The sequence below is a fragment of the Bufo gargarizans genome, chromosome 2, assembly GCF_014858855.1.
Source record: "Bufo gargarizans isolate SCDJY-AF-19 chromosome 2, ASM1485885v1, whole genome shotgun sequence".
Taxonomy (NCBI): Eukaryota; Metazoa; Chordata; class Amphibia; order Anura; family Bufonidae; genus Bufo; species Bufo gargarizans.
The window spans coordinates 354,601,428-354,626,423 of NC_058081.1; positions in this window are offsets into that span (position 1 = coordinate 354,601,428).

Below are 24,996 nucleotides of genomic sequence, written 5' to 3' on the forward strand. Positions count from 1 at the left end.
GTATATGACATGTATACAGACAGGAGTAGTTTTTTAAAGCTCTCCTACAGCAATGAAGATAAATGGCTTGGTTGTTATGGAAACCTGGAGTAAAACTGTATGTGGAGGCTGGAGGACCTGTGAGCTTCAATTAAAATTCCTGAGAGTGGCCATTCTTAAGAATGGCAAAATAGGACATTTTCAGTTGAAAGCACTACCTTTCGTTCTCTCTTCCACGCCCAGGATATTCACAAAGAGTGCAGTCGTAGCAGTGGCAAGTCTTCGTCTCTAGGCCTTACAAGTGTTCCCATATCTAGAAAACTGGCTCATAGTAGCTCCATCCGAGGGCCTGTTAAAGTCTCATTTTCAGGTGGTCACCAACCTTCTCCAATCATTAACGTTCCTGATCAACTGGAAAAATGTAAACACCCACCCTACCACTTCCAAGCTGTTTCTGGGATTCCATAAAGATATATGTGCCATGACCCTTTACTTAACTCTACTGAAGATCAATTCTCTAAAGAAAGAAGTAAAAGCTCAAATTTCTTCTCCAATACCTTCAGTCCTCAGGGTGATGAAGACTCTTGGTCACCTAATTCATAACTGCAGTGATAGATGCTGTTCCCTGGGCAAGAATTGATATGAGAGATCTCCAACAAGACATGTTTCAAGTCTGGCATTACACTCATCAAAACTTGGGAGCCCTGGTCAGATTAAGAGAATCCACAGTTCAAAATCTCAGGTGGTTACAGAACAAAAATGTATCTAGGAGGAAAATGTTTTGGTTCTCTTCGCCTATAGTAGTTACCACAGATGCTTCTGCCCTAGGGTGGGGAGCTCATCTTCAAGTAGATTCTGGGTTGGTGGTCCACTCTGGAGAATCAACAGTCGTCAAATTTCAGATAACTAAAAGCAGTCAAGCTTGCTCTACGTCATTTTCAAGCAGATCTGATGGGAAAATCTGTGATGATTCAGTCGAAAAATATTCCTTCTGTATTTTACCTGAACAAACAAGGAGGGGCAAGAAGTCAAACCCTTCTGTGGTTATGCAAGGAGAGCTTTGCCTGGGCAGAAATGTATCTTCTAGACTTAAGAGCAATGCATATCAGTTCTACAGAAGATCCTAGTGAAAAAGCCTCTGGCTATACTAATAGCCCCATTTTTGCCCCGAAGGGCTTGGTTCCCTCTTCTACTTCATTTGTCGAAGGGAGAGTATTGGAAACTTTTGCTGGTTCCCGATCTGTTATTACAAAATGGGCTATATCACCAAAACCTGAACAGACTTCATCTTATAGCTTGGAGACTGAAAGGTCCAGATTAGAAGAAAAAGGTCTCTCTGAGTCTCTGTGCTCGTAAAGACTCTAAAAATATTAAATATGCAAAGATATGGAAAAAAATTACATCCTGGCTGACGGAGTCTAATTGTACAGACATTAGTGTTTTCTTCCATTCTCCAATTCCTTCAAGACAGCTTCCAGAAAGGTCTCAAACCAAATATATTGAGAGTCCATATGACAGCAATCAACGCGATAACGCGTTTGTACATCATCTGTTAATATTCATATTCTTTAAAGCAGCAAAAAGGTTAAAACCGGCAATTAGAGACCCTATACCTGTCTGGGACTTATCTCTGGTAATAAAAAAAACTGACAGGTCCTCGTTTTGAACTGTTGGCACAAGCTGAACTAAAATGGCTCTCCTGTAAAGTATTATTCCTGGTCGCCATTACATCTGCAAAAAGACTTGGATAATTACAGGCTATGTCTTTTAAATATCCCTATCTGACATTTCTGCCAGATTGAGTACTTTTGCGGACCATGCCATCCTTCTTGCCCAAAGTGCCATCTTCTTCTAATATGAATAGAGAATCTTTCCTTCCGGTATTCTTTTCAGAATCTTCCAATGAAGACCAAGCTTTCCTACACACCTTAGATGTCAAAAGAGCTATTGAAATGTATCTTCAAAGAATAGAAGAATTTAGAGCTGTTGAAAATCTATTTATTTTGTTTGCTGGACCAAGAAAAGGGCAGAAAGCATCTAAATACACACTCGCAAGATAGATTAAAGCCATAATTATGAAATCTTATTCCTTAGAGGGTGATGTCTCTCCGTTTCCGCTTAGAGCCCAATCGACAAGATCCACAGCAGCATCATAGGCGGAGCAAGCACAAGTCTCAGTAACGGATATTTTTAATGCAGCTTCCTGGTCTACGCCATCAACTTTTGTGAAGCATTATCGGCTGGATATCGATGCTAAGAGCTCAGTCTTTGGCACGGGTGTACTAAGTGCAGTCCTATGCTGAAGTACCCACCCTTTGCTATCTATCCAAATCCCTTCTTGTGTGAAAATGACGAAAAGGGAAAATTGGTTACCTGGAATTTTGCTTTCCTTAAGTCCAAAGTCAGCACATATAAACCCCCCTAAATAAAATGTTTGTAGTGCATCTATTGTCTGAATCTATTTTTAAAACACAGAGTATGGTTCTTGGGGGCGTGTTTATATACAGACAGGAGTAGTTATATAATACATTACATGGTACATCATAAAGGTTCCATATAACACATCAGCTGCTGCAGAACCTCATATATATGACATGTATACAGACAGGAGTAGTTATATAATACATTACACGGTACATTATAAATGTTCTATATAACACTTCAGCTGCTGCAGAACCTCATATATATGACATGTATACAGACAGGAGTAGTTATATAATACATTACATGGTACATCATAAAGGTTCCATATAACACATCAGCTGCTGCAGAACCTCATATATATGACATGTATACAGACAGGAGTAGTTATATAATACATTACACGGTACATTATAAATGTTCTATATAACACTTCAGCTGCTGCAGAACCTCATGTATATGACATGTATACAGACAGGAGTAGTTATATAATACATTACACGGTACATTATAAATGTTCTATATAACACTTCAGCTGCTGCAGAACCTCATGAATATGACATGTATACAGACAGGAGTAGTTATATAATACATTACACGGTACATTATAAATGTTCTATATAACACCTCAGCTGCTGCAGAACCTCATGTATATGACATGTATACAGACAGGAGTAGTTATATAATACATTACATGGTACATTATAAATGTTCTATATAACACTTCAGCTGCTGCAGAACCTCATGTATATGACATGTATACAGACAGGAGTAGTTATATAATACATTACACGGTACATTATAAATGTTCCATATAACACCTCAGCTGCTGCAGAACATCATGTATATGACATGTATACAGACAGGAGTAGTTATATAATACATTACACGGTACATTATAAATGTTCTATATAACACTTCAGCTGCTGCAGAACCTCATGTATATGACATGTATACAGACAGGAGTAGTTATATAATACATTACACGGTACATTATAAATGTTCTATATAACACTTCAGCTGCTGCAGAACCTCATGAATATGACATGTATACAGACAGGAGTAGGTATATAATACATTACACGGTACATTATAAAGGTTCTATATAACACCTCAGCTGCTGCAGAACCTCATGTATATGACATGTATACAGACAGGAGTAGTTATATAATAGAAAGAGTTGACGTTTTTATTGGTACCATTTTGGGGTACATATGATTTTTTGATCATTCATTATTACACTTTATGAGGCAAGGTGACCCCAAAAATTAGTTGTTTTGGCACAGTTTTTATTTATTTATTTTTACAGCGTTCACATGAGAGGTTAGGTCACATAATATTGTTATAGAGCAGGTTGTTACGGACGTGGCAATACTTAATATGTATACTTTTTCTTATTTATTTAAGTTTTACACAATAATAGCATTTTTTAAACAAAAAAATTATGTTTTAGTGTCGCCATAGTCTGAGAGCCATAGTTTTTTATATTTTTTGACCGATTGTCTTAGGTAGGGGTTCAAATTTTGCATGATGAGATGACGGTTTGATTGGTACCATTTTGGGGGGACATACGCCTTTTTGATCGCTTGGTCGCTTTACTGTATTCACCTGAGGGGTTAAGTAATGTATTGACTATAATGGGGAGGGGGCGGGGGCTCCGGCGCAGCATGGCAGTGCACGACAAGAGGCCGCCGGATTAAAAGTACTGAATGTCTGACTTTTTAGTCCGGCGGCCTCTCACCGCGCACTGCCGCGCTGCACCGGAGCTCCGCCCCCGTCCCCATTATAGTCAATAGGGACAGAGCGGCATTTTTTATTTATTTTACTTTAACACAATAATTGCATTTTTGAAACAAAAAAATGATGTTTTAGTGTCTCCATGTTCTGAGAGCTAGTTTTTTTTATTTTTTGTTGTCTTAAGTGGGGGCTCTTTTTTTGCAGGATGAGGTGATGGTTTTATTTGTACCATTTTGGGGGCCATACGCCTTTTTGATCGCTTGGTGTTGAACTTTTTGTGATGTAAGGTGACAAAAATGGCTTTTTATTAAACATTTTTTGTTTTATTTTTTTACGGTGTTTATCGGACGGGGTGGATCATGTGATATATTTATAGAGGCTGTCGTTACGGACGTGGCGATACCTAATATGTGTGTGCTTTCTTTTTTTTAAATATAAAATCAGGGGAAAGGGGTGTTTTTTTTCTTTTTTTGATTGAAACATAATTTTTTTTTTAAACTTTATTTCTGTCCCACTCTGGGACTTTTTTTTTTTTTTTGGGGGGGGGGGGGGGGGGGTCTGATCCCCTCTGCAATGCATTACAATACATCTGTATTGTAATGCATTGCCTGTTAGTGTATTACACAGAGTAATACACTAACAGGTTGCCTAGGAGAGCCAGCCTGAGGCTGGATCTCCTGGGCTCTCATAGAAGGCAGGTCCCGATCCCGTGCAAGGCATTGGGCAGCCTCTGCACGGCATCAGGCTGCCTTCTCACGCATCGGGTTCCCGCCACAGCAGCGCGGGGACCCTATGGGCTCCCTCACCTACCCCAAATTCCTTCTATGCTGCAGTCAGCGCTGACCGCGGCATAGAAGGGGTTAATGGATTGTACAGCAATGCCGGCAGATACAGCAGGGGACCGGCTACCAGGGACTGCCAGGCCCCTGCAATGATCGGGCACGCACCTGCCGCCATGACGTACTATTACGTCATATGTCGGGAAGGGGTTAAAAACCACACTCCACTTAGCTATTGCTGAGTGATAAATCACACTAATAAAGCATGCAACAGTGAAAATAATATTATTTTAGGGAGTGAGGGAGGGCGGGCGCAGATCAGGTCCTCTTCATGCTGGCACCCCAGCTCAGCCAAATGCCACAATATAAAGGGGTCAGGTTCCCGCCTTTAACAACATCAACAAATCAACAGCTTGGATTTCTCCCCCAGCAACCGATGGCAACCAATCAGCAGGGACCTGAAATCTTCAGCTAGCACCACTTCTAGCCAGATTAAACCAGTCATCTTCTGTGATGGAATTCTCCTGAGGTAGATTTACCTGTCAAGTATAAAGCAGGGAAGGGGGGACGGGAGAGAAAGACAAAGCACCCCAAAACCCCTAACCCCTAAGGGTGTATGTGTCCCCCAAGCTAAACACTCTGGGCGGCCTATACATTCTTTTTTCCCAGGGAGCATTACCTGTAAGACTCCCTATGCCAGCTGGGGGGAAGCATTATCTGCCAAGAGCAGGTATTCACCTTACCTTTCAGGAGTTTTAATGTTATGGCTGATCGGTGCAAATTCTGCATTATCAGAAGGGCATAGGTATGGGTAGAGAGCCATCTTACCTTTAGGCCTCATGCACACGAACGTATTTTTTAACGTCCCGCAAAACGTGGTTCCGTTGTACCGTGATCCGTGCCCGTTTTTTCTTCCGTGGGTCTGCCGTGATTTTTGGAGGATCCACGGACATGAAAGATGAAAAAAAAATCTAAGTCAAGTTTGCCATTGAAATGATAGGAAAAAACGGACACGGATCACGGACACGGATCACGGACACGGATCACGGACACGGATGACAATCTTGTGTGCATCCGTGATTTTCACGGACCCATTGACTTGAATGGGCCCGTGAACCGTTGGCCGTGAAAAAAATAGGACAGGTTATATTTTTTTCACGGCCTCGAAACACGGGTCACGGGCACGGTGTAAAAACGGTGCACAAGCCGAGTTTTCTACGGCCCCATTGAAAGTCAATGGAGCCGCAGAAAAAAACGGAAAACGGCACAACGGCCACGGGTGCACACAACGGTCGTGTGCATGAGGCCTAAATAAAATGGTAGCACAAAAATCTTACCCCAGGAATTTCCTAATTAGTTCTTTGTAATCCACATGATACTACATGGGATTATCAGACTTTCTGAACGATTAAATGTCGGATTAAAGAAATGTGAGATTTCCGCATCTGTCAGCAATTTTTTAAGCATCCTGTGTACAATTCCATTCATTTGGTTGTCTTAGTTTACTATGTTTCTAACTTTTGTTTTTCTCTTTTTCATAATGTTATGAAGGACGCAGTGATGGCATCTGTGTTACGTATTACTGACTGATAGCAGTGATCTCATTTGCAGCTAGCATCTCCTTGTGATTCACCCATTTACCACACGAAAGCAGAAATCCCATGATGTCATTATGACGCTGTAGGTTTCTATGGTGACCCAGTGAGAGAAGAGGTGACAGTCCTCTGTCACATTGCAGCAGCCAGAGATGAACGTCACGTTGCAGTAAGGCCTTTCTGTCATCAGGAAACGTGGCCTGCTGTCTGCAGGGTAGAATTATCAACCAGATGTAAAAGGAATTGTCCCAAAATGACAATCTTTTCCTCCGATGGGGTTTGTGTGGTGCTTTTATGTATAGTGCAGGAGACATACCAGACTGGCTTCTTGTAACAATTTGTGCAGTTGGAAAGCCTGGGCATGCGAAGGGGATATTAGAGGAAACATTGGGGGAGATTTATCAAACTGGTGTAAACTGGCCCAGCTGCCATAGCAACCAATCAGATTCCTCCTTTCATTTTTCAGAGCTCCTTTGAAAAAAGGAAAGGTGGAATCTGATTGGTTGCAATGGGCAACAAAGCCAGTTCTACTTTACACAGTTTGATAAATCTCCCCCATTATCCTCAATCCTACACTTTAATGATTGCATTTTATGTCTTTTTTTTCCCCCCTAAAACTTTTTGTTCACCCTTTACACTCTGCTAGTAAAATATACTAATTGGACAAAAGTATTGCAATGCCTACAACATTACACCTAAAGGAGCTTTTATGACATCCCATTCTAAATCCATGGGCATCAATATGGAGTTGCAGGTAACACAGCTTTCACTCTTCTGGGAAGGCTTTCTACAAGATTTTACAGTATGTCTGTGGGAATTTTGACCAATGCAATAATCAGATAATGTAAACGTCTGCATCGGTTCAGAACGGATCCGTTTGTACTATCTTTATATAGCCAAGACGGATTCGTCTTGAACACCATTGAAAGTCTATTGTGTCACAGAAAACTGATCCGGTCCCTTTGACTTACATTGTGTGTCAGAACGGATCCGTTTGGCTCTGTTTCGTCGGACGGACACCAAAACGCTGCTTGCAGCGTTTTGGTGTCCGCCTCCAAAGCGGAATGGAGAATGAAAGGAGGCAAACTGAGGCATTCTGAGCGGATCCTTTTCCATTCAAAATGCATTAGGACAAATCTGATCCGCTTTAGACCGCCTGTGAGAGCCCTAAACGGATCTCACAAACGGAAAGCCAAAACGCCAGTGTGAAAGTATTCTAAACTGTTCCCACAAAGTTGAAAGTATAAAATTGTTCAAAATGTCTGGGCATGCTGAAGCATTAAAGGGGAGATTTATCAAACTGGTATAAAGTAGAACTGGCTTAGATGCCAACAGCAACCAATCAAATTCCACCTTTAATTTTTCACAGCTCCTCTGGAAAATAAAAGGTGGAATCTGATTGGTCGCTATGGGCAACTGAGCGTGTTCTACTTTACACCAGTTTGATAAATCTCCCCCCTAAGATTTTCCTTCACTAGAACTAAGGAGCCTAGGCCAACCTGTGAAAAACAACTCCATAGCATTATCCCTCCTACATCAAACTTTTCAGTTGGCACAATGCAGTCAGGCAGGTAACGTTCTCCTGGCATTTGCACAGCCCACTACTCCATCCAATGTTTGCCATAGTGCTTGGTAATGTAAGGCTTGCATGCAGCTGCTCGCCCATAAATATCCATGTCATAAAGCTTTTGCTAGTCTTTTTTAGTGATGTTAATGCCAGAGGCAAACCATGTAACTAGTGTTGGGCGAGCATGCTCTGCCAAACACCATTTTGACTCAAGCATAGTGATGCTCGGCACATCGCGGTGTTCGGCTGAACACTGCGTGTGCTCGAGTGCGATGCCCAAGTCTCCTCCCCGCAAGTTGTCAATAAATAAGGTTCTTGTTAGGTCAACAAGTCAAGAGGATGACCAGAGTGAGGAAGTGGAAGGGGAGGTGGTGGACGATGAAATTACTGACCCAACCTGGGAAGGTGGCAAGCCGAGCGAGGACAGAAGTACAGAGGGGGAGGCATCCGCAGCACCACAACAGGCTGGAAGAGGCAGTGGGGTGGCGAAAGGGAGAAGTGGGCCACACCAAACAGGCATGCAACTGTTCCCCGGAGCATCCCCTTGTGGCAATCTCCCTTGCCAAGGTGAAGGTGTTCCACAGTCTGGCGCTTTTTGGAGGAAAGTGCGGACAATAAAAGAATTGTCATTTGCAACCTGTGCCGTACCAAAATGAGCAGGGGCGTGAACACTAGCAACCTCACCACAACCAGCATGATCCACCACAGGCATTAAAGCACCCTAATAGGTGGGCCAAACACCTAGGTCCACAATCAGTGTTTGCTGGTCACACCACTGCCTCCTCTTCCCCCGTGTTACGTGCTGGCCAATCCCCTGTCTAAGACGCAGGCCTTGCCTCCCACCCTGCACCTGGATCTTCCCAAGCACCATCAGCTAGCACATCCACTTCTGTGTCCCAGCGCAGCGTACAGATGTCTATACCCCAGGCCTTTGAACGAAAGCGCAAATACCCACTCACATGCCATAGCACTAAATGCCCACCTTTCCAAATTGCTGGTCCTGGAAATTTTGCCATTTAGGCTTGTGGATACTGAGGCTTTCTGCAGCCTGATGGCGGCGGCCGTCCCTCGTTACTCAGTCCCCAGTTGCCACTATTTTTCCCGGTGTGCCATCCCGCCTTATACCAGCATGTGTCCCGTAACATCACCCATGCCCTGACCAACCCAGTTATTGGGAAGGTCCACTTAACGACTGACACATGGACCAGTCCTTTTGGCCAGGGACGCTACATTTTCCTGACGGCACACTTGCTCAACGTTGTGGAGGCCGGGAGCGAGTTGTACCCTGGGATGGCACAGGTGCTACTGACGCCAAGGACTGCGGGCCCTACTTCTGTTAGGATTTCCGCCACCACCTACATTAGTGGATGCAACCACCCCTTCTCCTCCTCCACTTCCACCTCTGAATTCTCATCTTGCAGCACCAGTCAGCCATCAGTCAGTAGCTGGAAGCAGTGTAGCACTGCAGTGGGGAAGCGGCAACAGGCCTGCTGAAACTAATTTACTTAGGTGATAAACAGCACACTGCCGCAGAGCTGTGGCATATAAGGCACCAGACTGAGCTGTGGCTCTCGACACTCAGTCTCCAACCAGGCATGGTTGTGTCTGATAATGGCCGTAACTTGGTGTCGGCTTTGGAGCTCGGCAAGCTCACACACATACCATGCCTAGCCCACGTGTTCAACTTAGTGGTTCAGTTCAGTGGTTTCTCAAAACATACCTTAATTTGCCTGAGCTACTGGTGAAGATGCACTGCGTGTGTGCCCATTTCTGAAAGTCATCTACAGCTGCCGCCGGTCTGGCAACAATGCTGCAGCAGCGCTTGCAATTGCCAGCTCACCGACTGTTGTGCGACGTGAGCACGCGCTGGAACTCCACGTTCCACATGTTGGCCAGGCTTTGTGAGCAGCAGAGACCAGCTGCAACATGGTCGTCACCTTTCCAGTCAGCTTCCGCTATTCACAAGAGACGAGTGGGCATGGATGTCTGACCTCTGTGAGGTTTTACGCAACTTTGAGGAATCAACAAAGATGGTAAGCAGCGAAGCCCCTATTATCAGCATAACATCCCACTTCTGTGTCTACTGAAACACTCGCTGCTCACAATGAAGGCGGGAGCTTTGCATGTGGAAGAGGTAGAAATGGGGGAAGACAGTACACAGGATGATAGCCAGACCACCCTCAGTTCCTCTTCTCAGAGCGAATTGGATGATGATAAGGAGGAGCACAAGGCGGTTGCTACAGAGGGAAGTACTCATAGCAGGTGTATTCCATCTGTTCAGCGTGGATGGGCTGAAGAGGAGGAAGAGGATGAGGAGATTAAAAGTCATCCTCCTGATGGGGACAGCGAAGTCTTGTCTTTTGGGACTCTGCACATATGGCTGACTTTATGTTATGCTGCCTTTCCCATGACACTTGCGTTATACACATTTTGGCCAACATCGATTACTGGTTGTTCACCCTTCTCAACCCCCGCTACAAAGAGAACTTCTCATCTCTCATTCCTGTGGTGGAGAGGACTAGCAAAATGGTGCAATACCAGAAGGTCCTTGTGGAAAAATTGCTCCATAACTTTCCAGCTGATAACACTGGCGGCAGAGTCCATAATTCCTTGGGCAACCGAGGAGGGGAGACGGGGGGAACACACAGCAGTTCCAACAGAGGCAGGGCAACACTCTCCAAGGCCTGCAACAGTTTCATGACACCCCGCCAGCACCCTCACCCTGATGCACGGCCTAGTGTCACAAGGAGGGCAACGTTTTGGAAGATGGTGGAGTACGTAGCAGACCATGTCAGCATCCTCTGGGATCCCCCTGTGCCTTCCAACTATTGGGTGTCAAAGCTGGACACGTGGCACGAACTGGCGCTCTACGCCTTGGAGGTGCTGGCCTGCCCTGCCGCCAGCGTTTTGTCAGAGCGGTTATTTAGTGCTGCTGGGGGCATAATAACTGATAAGCGCATCCGCCTGTGAACTGAAAATGCTGGCAGGTTGACTCTTATCAAAATGAACAAGGCCTAGATTGCCCCTGACTTCTCCACTCAACCAGAGAAAAGTGGCTAAACATAAAGGCACTTTAAATGTGGCTTTTATGGTGTATTGAATACACTTTATTCCCATGCACCCCTTCCATCACAAAAAAGGGTATATGTTTCAATCTTCCTTTTCTCGTTCTCCTCCTCCATCGTATCAACATGCTTATTAGGCTGCCTTCACTTCTAAGGTTTTAGAGGGTCAGCTCAGCAGCAGACCCTCACCCCTAATGTTTTAGAGGGTCACCAGCAGGTCCTTGCTCCTAATGTTTTTTTGACGGTCAGGCCATCAATCTTACCCAGGTACATCGTTTTTGGCGGTTTTTCTGGAGTTATTCACCTATAAATAATGTAACACTTGCTATGTATATATGTAACCTGATGAAGGGGAGTGTTTCATCCCCGAAACGCGTTGTTTCCAATTAAAAACTAAAATAATTAAGACTGGTCACACTGGTGGATTTGCGCCGATGCAGAACTTCTTCTTCTTTTTACCTACTTGAGCATCAGGGCACCCGAGGAGTTTGGTGCTCGATCAACAATTCATGTAATCTTACGTGGGCTGCCACTCCATGGCTGAGTGGCCGTGGTTCCTAAATGCTTCCATTTTGCAATAATACAACACAGTTGATAGAGGAGTATCTACGAGGGAAGTAATCTCATGAACTGACTTGTTGCAATGGTAGCATCCTATTACAGTACCATACTCAAATTCTGTGAACTCATTAGAACCAGCCATTGTTTCACAAATGATTGTAAAGGCAAACTGCATAGCTAGGTGTTGGTAAACTGCATAGCTAGGTGTTGGATTTTATACACCTGTGGAAATGGGACGGAGTGAGACACCTGAATTCAGTGATTAAGATGTGTGCCAATACTTTTGCCCATGTAGTGTATATAAATTTAGGGTATTCCAAGACTGAAGAAATTTATACCACATCATCGATATATATACACTGATCTGTTTTAATCAGAATGATCAACCAGTAGGGTTTAATAGACTCTTTAACCCCTTAAAGACCAGGCTTAATTTCATTTTTGCATTTTTATTTTTCCTTCCCACATTCCAATAGTCATAACTTTTTTATTTTTCCGTTCATATGTAGGCTTATTTTTTGCAGGACAAGATGCATTTTTAATGCCACCATTTGATTTACAATGGAAATCGAGAAAAAATATCTTTGTGGGATAAAATTGAATTTTATTTTGTTTAATTACTTTAAAAAAATAAAAAACCTTTGAAAAAAAATAAACATTTTCTTAGAATTGCCATTTTCTGACAGCCATAACTTTTTTATATTTCAGTCTAGAGAGCTCTATGAGGGCTTGTTTTTTGCAGAACGAACTGTAGTTTTTATTGGTACCATTATTCTATCGATTATTTCAACAATTAATCGATTACTCTAATAAGAAAAATCAAATTAAAATAACATTTTCCTTTATACAAACTCATCCGCCCCCCCATGCCATCATCAGCCCCGTGCCATCAGTCCTCAGCGCCATCAGCCCCCTCCATGCCATCAACTCCCCCAGTGCTATCAGTCCTCTGTGCCATCTGCTCCCTCCAGTGCCATCAGTCCTCTGTGCCATCAGCTCCCCCAGTGCCATCAGATGCGGGCTACAACAGTTGAATTCAGAGGGCATGTGTGATCGCTGGTGGGTTACATGAGTTTCCGGATTCTCACAGGGTTAATTACCGCTGAGAGCTCATTTAGGCTACTTTCACACTAGCGTTCGGGCGGATCCGTTCTGAACGGATCCGCTCATAATAATGCAGACGGAGGCTCCGTTCAGAACGGATCTGTCTGCATTAAAATGGAAAAAAAAAAGCTAAGTGTGAAAATAGCCTAGGACGGATCCGTCCAGACTTTCAATGTAAAGTCAATGGGGGACGGATCCGCTTGAAGATTGAGCCACATTGTGGCATCTTCAAACGGATCCGTCCCCATTGACTTACATTGTAAGTCTGGACGGATCCGCACGGATCCGCACGCCTCCGTACGGCCAGGCGGACACCCGAACGCTGCAAGCAGCGTTCAGCTTTCCGCCTGTCCGTGCGGAGGCGAGCGGAGCGGAGGCTGAACGCCGCCAGACTGATGCAGTCTGAGCGGATCCGCTCCATTCAGACTGCATCAGGGCTGGACGGCTGCGTTTGGGTCCGCTCGTGAGCCCCTTCAAACGGAGCTCACGAGCGGACCGACGAACGCTAGTGTGAAAGTAGCCTAAGTACCTGCCCTGCAGCAAAGGAGAGGGATTGGGGCCCCTTGGGCATTGGCCCACCTGGAAATTTCCCTGTAAGGCCTATTGGCAATGGCCCATGATGCCAGTTGTGCCAATTTGGTAAATTTGTCGCAAAATATGCTGCATTGTCACCAACTAGTAAGTCCATCCTTTGGCACCATCAGACTTACAGACTGCAAAAGTGGCACATGTGTAAGGCCTCTTTCACACGACCATTTTTTTTTTCCGTTTTGCGGGCCGTTTTTTGCGGTCCGTATACGGTCCGTATACGGAACCATTCATTTCAATGGTTCCGCAAAAAAAACGGAATGTACTCCGTGTGCATTCCGTTTCCGTATTTCCGTTTTTCCGTTCCGTTTAAAGATAGAACATGTCCTATATTTGGCCGCAAATCACGTTCCGTGGCTCCATTAAAGTCTATGGGTCCGCAAAAAAACGGAATGCATACGGAAATGCATCCGTATGTCTTCCGTATCCGTTCCGTTTTTTGCGGAACCATCTATTGAAAATGTTATGCCCAGCCCAATTTTTAATATGAAATTACTGTATACTGTATTTGCCATACGGAAAAACGGAACGGAACAACGGAACGGAAACGGAACCACAACGGAAGCAAAAAACGGAACAACGGATCCGTGAAAAACGGACCGCAAAACACTGAAATGGACATACTGTCGTGTGAAAGAGGCCTAAGGCCGATTCATTGGCCTGGATTTGTGGGAGGGGCTGGGCTGCCTACTTCAACGGCTAGCGCCCCTCCCACCTTGTACGTCGTTCAGCTTTCCCTGATAGAGCACGTACCTGGCATCGATCCTGTAGGCGAGGGTGAGGAGCATTTGGGTCCGGTCAGCACGGTCAGCCCCTTGGTGAGTGGGGACCCCGTGCTCCGGACAGTCTTGTGACCAGAGGGGAGCTCTTCTCCTCCCCACCTCGGAGTGCCGGTGAGACCGCTTGCAGCCGGGGGCGGTGCACGCCGGGGAGCTCTCCGCTCTGGTAATGTGTCAGGAGGCCGCACTGACTCCCCACGTGGCGGAGCGCACAGCCGGCGGCGGGCCAGCCCCTTAAGCAAAGGGGGGCTCCCCCGCACTGTGCGCTCAGCTTGGGAGCAGGGCGGCCTCCCACGTGGCATACTCGTTTGTCCGGCGGGGGGCGGAGCCAGGATGGTTCGGGCCTCCCCTGCCCGCCTATGTGTCAGGGGGTTGCGCTGGGTCCCCACGTGGTGGAGCGCCCAGCCGGCGGAGGGTCAGCCCTTAGGCAATGGGGGTCCCCCGCTCTGGGCGCTCTGCCTGGGAGCAGTGCTGCCCCCCTCGTGGCACGCTTATTTTCCGGCGGGGGGCGGGGCTTTGATGTTAGAGCCTCCCCCTGCCCGGCTCTATGTCAGGGGGTTGCGCCGTGTCCCCACGTGGTGGAGTGTCCAGCCGGCGGAGGGTCAGCCCCTTAGGCTATGGGGGGCTCCCCCGCACTGGGCGCTCTGCCTGGGAACGGCACGGCCCCCCACGTGGCAACATTTCACTGACCGGTGGGGGCGGGGCCCACGTTAGTCTGGGCTCCCCCCCCTTACCGGTTCATGCCAGGGAGCTGCGCTGCTCCCCACGTGATAGAAGCGCCCGGCCGGCGGGTGGGTCGGCTATGGACACCGAAGGGCTTCCCTGCACCGGGCGCTCTATCAGGGAGTCGCGCGTGCTCCCCACGTGGCTCACGTCCGGTGTTCGTGTGGGGCGGAGGCCACCGAGCAGAGAGAATTCCCCCGCGCCGTCCCACGATGCCAGGGAGTTTCGCGCTCCCCACGTGGTTGTCTTTGGGGGGCGTGGGCGGCGCGGTGGCCCCGCCCCTCACCTGCATTAAAGTCTGGCACGGGCCGCCATGCCGCATAGATAGGCAGGGATCCGATTACACTTAGGTCGGTCAGGGGGAACGGGTGTTAGCCGTCGGCTGGCCTCCCCCTACCGGCTGCTCACTAGGTTCACTACCACGTCTTCATGTCTTACTTATTCGCTTGGTTATTTGCTTTGCGTGCACATCCAGAGTTGATGCTTATTGTTTTGCTTCTAGGTCCTAGTCTGTCTTACTTACATCCTGAGGTTGTGGCCGTCGGCAAGGTAGTAGGGGTACATGCGGGGGTAGGGGGTGAAGAGGCCGTACTAGCTGGGTCGTGTCTCATGCACTGTCTCACGTTCAGGTTGCATTGTTTACTAACTCCCCGCGGTGGTCTTTCCGTAGTCTGCCAAACCGCTGTGATGTCGCACGCATCGGACATTGTCGAGGCGTCTGTGGATGAGAATGTGGCAGGGGTTACTGAGGTGTTTCTCCCAGCTAGGTGTACCAGTCTCACCCAAGAAAGTCGAAGGCCCGTCCACAGTCATCACCTTCCTGGGCATTGAGCTTGACTCGCAGGACATGTTAGCCAGGTTGCCGTCAGACAAGTTAGTTAGGATTAGGGAGGTCATCCACAGGTTTGCTGTCACAACGGTGGTCACCAAGGCGGACTTACAGTCGCTACTGGGCATGTTGAATTTCGCCATGCGCATCATTCCGCAAGGCAGGTCATTCATCTCCCGGTTGCTGGTGCTTCTTGCCATGGCCCCGGAACAAGACAGCCCAGTGCGTCTGGACAGTCAGGCCTTGGCAGACCTTCACATGTGGGACCATTTTCTTTGCCAATGGAATGGGGTGTCTTTGTTTATCCCTGAGTTGTCCAGCCAATCCCTGATAGTGTTTTCTGATGCGGCTGCTAGTTCAGGGTTTGCTGCTATTTTTGGCACCCACTGGGTCGCAGACGAATGGCCGGCTGAGGTGAGACAGATCCCAGGTTTCCTACAAACCTCAGCACTGTTCGAACTGTATCCCATCGTGGTAGCCGCCCATGTGTGGGGCAGTACCTGGGTAAATCGCTCTGTCTTGTTTATTACTGATAACGCTGCGGTGGTTGACGTTTTGAATAGTGGGTTGTCTAAATCCTTGCATGTCATGTGTCTCTTGAGACGTTTGGTTCAACTCTCACTTCATTATCATTTCCGTGTCTGTAGCACGCATATACCAGGCTCACAAAACGTGGCTGCTGACGCCTTATCTAGGGCTAATTTCTCCCTTTTCTTGCAGGTCATGCCAGAGGCAGATGTCGTGGGCGCTACCGTCCCTCCCCACGAGTCATTAATACTAATGTGACCAGACACCTTGAGACGGCCCACGCCTTAATAGCCAAGTCCCTTTCACAAAACACGACCAGGGCATATAACACCGGGTGGAGGGCATTTTGTAGGTTTCAGCAGGAGTGTCCTCAGGGGGAGTCCAGTTTCGTGGAGTATATTCTTGCTTTCATTGGCCACTGCCACGCAGAGCTTAGGCTATCCCATAACACAGTGAAGACATACTTGTCGGGGGTGCAGCATTTCCTTTCGGTCAGTCATCCCGAACGGGCATCGGTTTTTTCCATACATGCCGTCAAAGCTGCATTGAGGGGTCTGGGCAGATGTGGATCTGGAGGCCAAGTGCGCAGACAAGCTGTCACCGTGCTCCTTTTCCGCAACTTGTCCGACGTCCTGGATAGGAGCCCTTTTGGGGCCTTGCCTAGCCTGGTGCTTAAATCCGCCATTTATTTAGCCTTCTATGGCTCTTAAGACCTGGGGAGTTCACTTGTTCTCCTGGTAGTGGCAGGTTTCTCACGGTCAGCCAGTTGGTTCAGTGCACCGAGGGTTACGTGCTACTACTCAGGACTTCCAAAACCTCGCAGACGGGTCCCCCAGTTCCGGTGTCCTTTTTCCCCACGACTCATCAGTGGTGCCCCGTTGCAGTCTTCCGTCAGTTGCAGTCAGCGTTAACTGGGCACGGGCCGGATAGTCCTTTACTGCCATTTGGAGTGATGCCACTCACTACTCACCAGTTCGTGTCCCATGTACGCTCCTTAGTGGCCAGTTTGGGCGGTGATCCAGCTGCGATCTCAGGACACTCATTTCGCATAGGTGCCGCGTCCGCGGCCTCTAAGAATCAGGTGCCAGCGCATGTCATCCAGAAGTTAGGGCGTTGGCGCTCCGCGTGTTTTAGTCGTTATGTACCTCATCCCACAACTGAGATGTCTATGGCTTTCCAAAGTTTGGTTTTGTGAGTTATGTTGTAATAAATTATTCCTGCTAACCAGTGTGTCTTTTGCCCTCTTTCAGGCGTCCCCACTACGGCGCGGTTGCGGCACAACTCTAACCGCTTAGGGAAGAGGGTAGTTAGGCAGGGCAGGGACGCTCCCCTGGTTGCCACGACCACAAGGAAAGTAATAAGGTGGCCATACACATTAGACAGAAGTTGGTTGATGGTTGAACAGCAGTTGAACAATGATCTGGTGAACAATCATTTCTCAGACACGGCCATACACTTTTAAGTCCATATTATATATGGACTAAGCCCTCACTCTAAGGCCCCTTTCACACGGGCGAGTTTTCCGTGCGGGTGCGATGCGTGCGGTGAACGCACTGCACCCGCACTGAATCCTGACCCATTCATTTCTATGGGACCGTGCACACGAGCGGTGATTTTCACGCATCACTTGTGCGTTGCGTGAAAATCGCAGCATGCTCCTCTTTGTGCGTTTTTCACGTAACGCAGGCCCTATAGAAATGAATGGGGTTGCGTGAAAATCGCATGCATCCGCAAGCAAGTGCGGATGCGGTGCGATTTTCACGCATGGGTTCTAGGTGACAGTCTATTCACTGTATTATTTTCCCTTATAACATGGTTATAAGGGAAAATAATAGCATTCTGACTACAGAATGCATAGTATAATAGTGCTGGAAGGGTTAAAAATAATAAAAAAGTTAACTCACCTTCTCCTCTTGTTAGCGTAGATGCCGGTCTGTTCTTTAGCTGTGGCTAAAGGACCTTTGATGACGTCAGATCACATGCTCCATCACCACGGTGATGGACCATGTGATTGGAGCATGTGATCTGACGTCACCTCAGGTCATTCAGTCCACAGCTAAAGAACAGACCGGGATCTACGCTAACAAGAGGAGAAGGTGAGTTAACTTTTTTATTATTTTTAACCCTTCCAGCACTATTATACTATGCATTATGTAGTCAGAATGCTATTATTTTCCCTTATAACCATGTTATAAGGGAAAATAATACAATCTACAGAACATCAATCCCAAGCAGTTCGGGTCTGGGTACCAAACATGCGCGACTTTTCTCACGCGAGTGCAAAACGCATGACAATGTTTTGCACTCGCGCGGAAAAATCGTGCATTTTCCCGCAACGCACCCGCCTCTTATCCGGGCAAAAAACATGACGCCCGTGTGAAAGAGGCCTAATGATAAAATCTGAGACCCTTAGCCAATATATTTTGATCAAAACACATCTGTGCCCACCTACCCAGTGCCACGGTGGTCTCAGGTCAGGCAGGTCCTACTCTAAACCTCAGATTTTATCATTAGAGTGAGGGCTTAGTCCATATGTTATGTTTTCAGCAATTGTTTTGGTGCATTATTTTCCGTGATTTTATAAATGTAGCCATGCACATCTGCATATTTACTATCATATCGTGCAGGATGTTTTGTATCTTTTTTCCGTGATTTTTTTTGGAGTTGGGAGCTCCCCAACACATTAGATTATCGTCCAAACCTGCTGTTCTTGGTGTGTTCAGCTGACAATACACTAATGTGTATGGGGGCCTTTAGACCAATGTATATGGCCACTCTATCCAAAATGCTGATTATTCATTTTTAGAATGTACCGTACATAGCCCTAAATGATACAGCCGCTTTTCCATTCAGTCTATGTGAATGGAAATCTCCCTCATTCTTTCGGCATGTGGCTTGGACTGCACACAATAAAAATCTTTCACACAATCGCATGGGTGTATTTTGACACCTACTGCGAATAATGTGCAAGTGACAATAGCTTATGCTGAGAAACTGCCTTCTTAAACTAATAAGAAAGTAACTGATAGTATGTCTCAAGTGTCTGCAGCCTTTGACAGCCCATTGTGCTGGTGGCTGGCCGTTGGTGTTGTACTGCCAGTAGGTTTAGTTGAACCTGTCTTGTTCATAGCACAAAGCCGCTTCTGTAACAGTTTATCACAGCAGGGGGTAATGTGACAGTGGCCCACAGACCTGCTAACCTGCTCCATCTGCCCAGTCCTATGTAGTAAGACAGAGGTGTGACAAGCACAGCGTCTAAGACTTTCTGCATGCTGGTGTAGATAATCCGATAGGCTCAATATGTTTCTTTCATTATTACTTCTGGACTTGTACTTAGTTCCTTCTTATTTTCTTTTAATTTGACCTTCTGACTCCAACCACCTGTCCCATTTCTCAGTCCTCTTGGAAAAGCTGTCACTTCCTCTCCTATGTTATGGCAATACCACCAGGAGAATTTACGAAGACCTGTTGACAGGCCTGCTTTTGACATGTGCTGTCGCAAGGACATCAGCAATGATGGGTTACAAAACCTTAACCTTTGTAGTTGACAAATTACAAATAGAAGGAAGGTTTAACCCATTCTATACAGTCTTAAGTGCCAACACGATTATTGTTTATGTAATGCTATCTATTGTGCGATGCTCTACAAAGGACCTTATTTTTAGCCTTTTCAGCCATTATGCCTCTGGAAGAGGATTTTCAAGGGTTGTCTGGTTCTTTTATGTCATTATTATATCATTATGAATGTCATGGAGCAGAGAGCCCCTTTAAAGAACACTTGACCTTCTAGAGGACTCGGTGAAGTCAAAACAGTCTTAGGGTGCATACACATCACCGTTTAGCTTTCTGTTCTTCTGATCCATCAGAGGAAGAGAGAGAAAAAAAAACGGAACCTATTGCATCAGTTGTCATCCATTTGAGCCATTTCCATCTGAGATCCGTTTTTCTAGACGGGGAAAAAAGTCCTGCATGCAGTACTTTTGTTTCCGTCTAAAAAAATGTATCTAAGACGGAAGTGGCTCAAACGGATGACAACTGACGTGATGAGAACATAGTACTACCACTTTACATATCACTGGTCAGACCACACATGGAATACGGTGTACAGTTCTGGGCTCCTGTGAACAAGGCAGACATAGCAGAGCTGGAGAGGGTACAGAGGAGTGCAACTAAAGTAATAACTGGAATGGGGGGACTACAGTACCCTGAAAGATTATCAACATTAGGGTTATTCACTTTAGAAAAAAGACGACTGAGGGGGGATCTAATTACTATGTATAAATATATCAGGGGTCAGTACAGAGATCTATCCCATCATCTATTTATCCCCAGAACTGTGACTGTGACAAGGGGACATCCTCTGCGTCTGGAGGAAAGAAGGGTTGTACACAAACATAGAAGAGGATTCTTTACGGTAAGAGCAGGGAGACTATGGAACTCTCTGCCTGAGGAGGTGGTGATGGTGAGCACAATAAAGGAATTCAAGAGGGGCCTGGATGTATTTCTGGAGTATAATAATATTACAGGCTATAGCTACTAGAGAGGGGTTGCAGGATAACAGGCCGAACTGGATGGACGGATGTCTTTTTTCTGCCTTATAAACTATGTTACTATGTTACTAATAAAAGAGGTATAATGGTGCTCCAGAATAGCTTTTTTATGGGCAATGCAACAATGTACTACAGAAAACATGTCAGAAAAGCTGACTAGTCCTATTTGGGATACTTTTACATCTGCATTTTTGCTGAATCCCATATGGGTCAGCAAAAGTGCTTTCGTCATGATAATACAACCGACTGCATTCGTTCGGATCCGGTTGTATTATCTCTAAAATAGTCATGACAGATCGTCTCTAAAACCATTGTAAGTCAATGGGGGACGGGTCCATTTTCTTTTGTGTCCGAGCAAACAGATCCGTCACCATGTACATTTTTGGAATGGAAAAATCTCAATATTCACCTGCTACATGTATTCTGAATTGGAACATGTGATACAGCAAAATCATATCACAACTGCATCTATTAAACAAGGCTTTCTGGTGTGTTTCACCACAATGCAAAATGCGAATGATCCTTTATTATTATGGATAATGTATGCACTGCATCCGTAACGCAGCTAGGGTGTGCTTTGGTGTATACCAGCTGCTTATTGCTACTCCAATTAAAATAATGTTTGACTGTTCAGGAAGAGATCCCAGCTGGTGCAGTACCAGCTAACATGAACAGGTGGAACGACGCTCTCCAGGGACTAATGCTTATGAAGAATCGTGCTTTGTGAGCCTTCCTGGGGCAGGTGAATGTGCATGAATTATTACTGAAGTTCTAATATTCTAATGAAATCAGTGAAACAGTTATAAAGTGCAATGAGCACAACTTTTCAGGTCGGTATGTTTGAAATACTGAGTGCCTTTAAATGAGGCATGATCTTGGGGCTAAAGGGGCTTCAACACCAATACAGGTTATGGTATATTACTAGGATTTGTCATACGGTCATACCCTAGCATATGCGACTACTAGAGCCACCATCAATCCCCAGAATAAAGTAGCTATGCCCCCTTGGGCATCTTTGGCACCAAGCACTGTGCAGAGAACTGCACACATACTGGCAGGGGCTACACTACAGAAGAGTTTGAGGGACAATCTAAGAAGAAGACTACTACTGAAAAAATAGAGGAGATTTATCAAAACTGGTGTAAAGGAAAACTGGCTTAGTTGCTCATAGCAACCAATCAGATTCTGCCTTTAATTTTTCAGAGCTCCTTTTGAAAATGAGTAACTAAACCAGTTTTCCTTTACACCACTTTTGATAACTCTCCCCCAGTATTTGCCACAGTTTGAGGGATTTGCTAGCGGGGGTTAGGTAATATTTCATGTAGCTGTACAGTGGGCTCCCTGAATGTACTCTTCTTGTGGGCCCTAGGCACCCTCGTCCGACATGGCCTACACATCTGTTTTAAGTCCCTGTGAATTATGTAGCACCACAGTCAAAACAAATTAATGGACTAAAACTCCAGCACTGTTCAACAATTGCCTGTTTGGACCACGCTAAACAGAAAACGTATTAGTCAGCCTGATAAATGTAATGAGCATATATTCAGCCCAAACATCTTTAATAGGATCTCACTTGTGGCTTTTAGCCACTAGTGCAATCCTGATGGTAGCCATGGTGGTAGATGTTCCAGTGATTTTCAGACTACAACCTTTCTCCGCTGACTACTGTAATCAGCGCAGTCTAGTGTATGGGGCAGACAGGCACAGCTGGTGACATCACTCAACAGCGGCTGCCTGCCCACTCCTTTCTGAAACGGGGGCCCGAGGAGCTCTGTTGTTGTGTACTGTGTGGAAGATTATGTTACAGACTTACAAATGAGCACTCATAACCTGCAACATTTACTCTACTTCATCATGGACACTGTAGCCAAGAGCTATATTGATCCAGTCTTAAATGATTACACCTTCCATGCCACAGCTGCTGTATTCATCTACTTAGTCTGCCCATACAGTGTATACTGCCACACGCCAGAAATCATCCTACAGTAGTGACCCGTGGCACCCAATCAGAGTTTATGGTTCATTTTCACAATGTACTTTTAGATAACGTAACAACTTTGATTGCTGTTGGTGTCAGCCATGCGCCAACAAGCTACCACCCTTCATGTGTTGGCACATCTGGAGCTGTGGCCTCTCATCAGTATGGTAACACCATAGTTCTGCTATGGGATGTGTGTGGTTCAAGCTGAAGTATGAAATCAGCTTCCAGGGTCCTTTTATGGGGGGACCACTCCAGGAAGCCCCGTGGTTAGTTTCCTGGTACTTTCCTGTTTCCATTCTGTGGTGTTTGTATGTTTGACTTTGCTTTACTGATCTTAGATATTCTTTGTACCAACCTTAGCTTGCTCTTTCGACTGCATCCTCTGATACTAAATTTGGACGTGATATTACCTGCTCGTTACCAATCCAGATTTAAACAATGTCTGTAACCCAGCACGCTACCATCTAATAGGGACTGTCCTGCGGAATACAACCAGAATGTATGTGACTGATAAAGCCCATACCTCTTTGCGTGGGTTAAGGGTGAAAGGTGGGAGGATACCTTGGACTCAAGTACAACTTGGTTATGTTTCGTACTGTGCATCTCTGTCATCTGCCCAGGCAGGAACCAGCATCTGGGTACATTTGTTGAATAGTGTTTGTGGAGAGTGTTATAATTGGTTTACTTTAAAGGCTGTATTAGACAGCCAGATTATGCAGTTGTCGGGAAGGAAGCATTCCTTTCCGTCAATCGCATGCGTGCTGGTGGAGGAGACAGCTGCTATTACATGCAGTGATCTCCTCCACAGTAATGGTAGGAGTGATAACTAATGCCATCGCTCGTCCCTATACTTAATCATTATTTGCTGGCAGCATATTGTGATTAGACACCACGATCTGCCGCAGGTAAATTGCGATTTTTAACCCTGTTGAAAGATTGGGATAGGCCGAGTTTTCTCATTCATCAGGTAATCGGTTACTATGAACGCTTGTTAGCGATGATTTGGCAGACGATCTGCCTACCCAATACCCCCCTAAGGGCTCTGACAAGTGCCAAACAATGGTAAAAGCGTTGATTGACGCTTATTTTAAATGGGCTATTACACTGGCCAATGTAAAGTATATTGCAAATGTTCCGTCTCCATTCAGTTGTTTAGATTATCGGCAGCACATTGCTGAGTACACAGGGTGATGTGCTGCCAATATTCAAGCATCTTTTATGCTGCATAAAATATTCAATCAGTCAACAAACGAGTGTTTGCTTGCTTGTTGGTTGATCTGCAGTAAAATTATGCAGCTTATTATTGGGAAAGAGAATTCCTAATAATTGGTCTAAAACACAGGCAGTGTAATATGGCCTTTTCCAGTATATAGATATTTATGACTTATCCTCAGGAAAGGTCATCAATATAGATTTGCCAGGGTCTTATGCCCACACAAAATAGCTGTTTTAGCCAGAAACAAAACAGTGTACAGAACAAAAATGCTCCATCCAATGTATAGTGGCTGTGTCACCTAACAAAACTCTTCAACCTCTCTCTCTTCTGGTATCTTCCCCTCCTCTTTCAAACACTCTATCATTACTCCATTATAAAAAATAAAGAAAACATCTCTCGACCCATCCTGCACAACTAACTACAGACCAGTTTCCAATATTTCTTTCATCTCTAAACTCTTGGAGCGTCTGGTCTACTCTCGCCTCATGATCCACTTCTTTACCTCTCGCTGTTCCTCAGGGTTTGGTCCTAGGCTCTCTTCTCTTCTCTCTGTACACAGCCACAATTGGACAGACCATCAGCAGATTTGGTTTCCAGTACCATCTCTATGCCGATGAAACAAAACTATATACTTCATTCCCGGACATCACCCCTGCTGTACTATGGAACACCAATGACTGTCTTTCTGCCATCTCTAACATTATGTCCTCTCTTTATCTGAAACTAAACCGTTCAAAAACTGAACTTCTTGTGTTCTGTCACAATGTAGGGGGAGGGGAGGAACACCAGAATAACAACAGAAGGAAAATGACCCAAAACTAGGCCTCACAGCTTGGGAAAGGAAAAGGTCACCACCTAGGAAACCCTAAGCCTAGTCCTGACTCCTGTCAGTATGAATAGACCCTGAAGGTGGGAATATTCATATACCGTAAACCTAGGCCCTAGAAACCCTAAAAAGCCCATCCCAGGTGAACGAACCAGCGTCTCCCTGGGG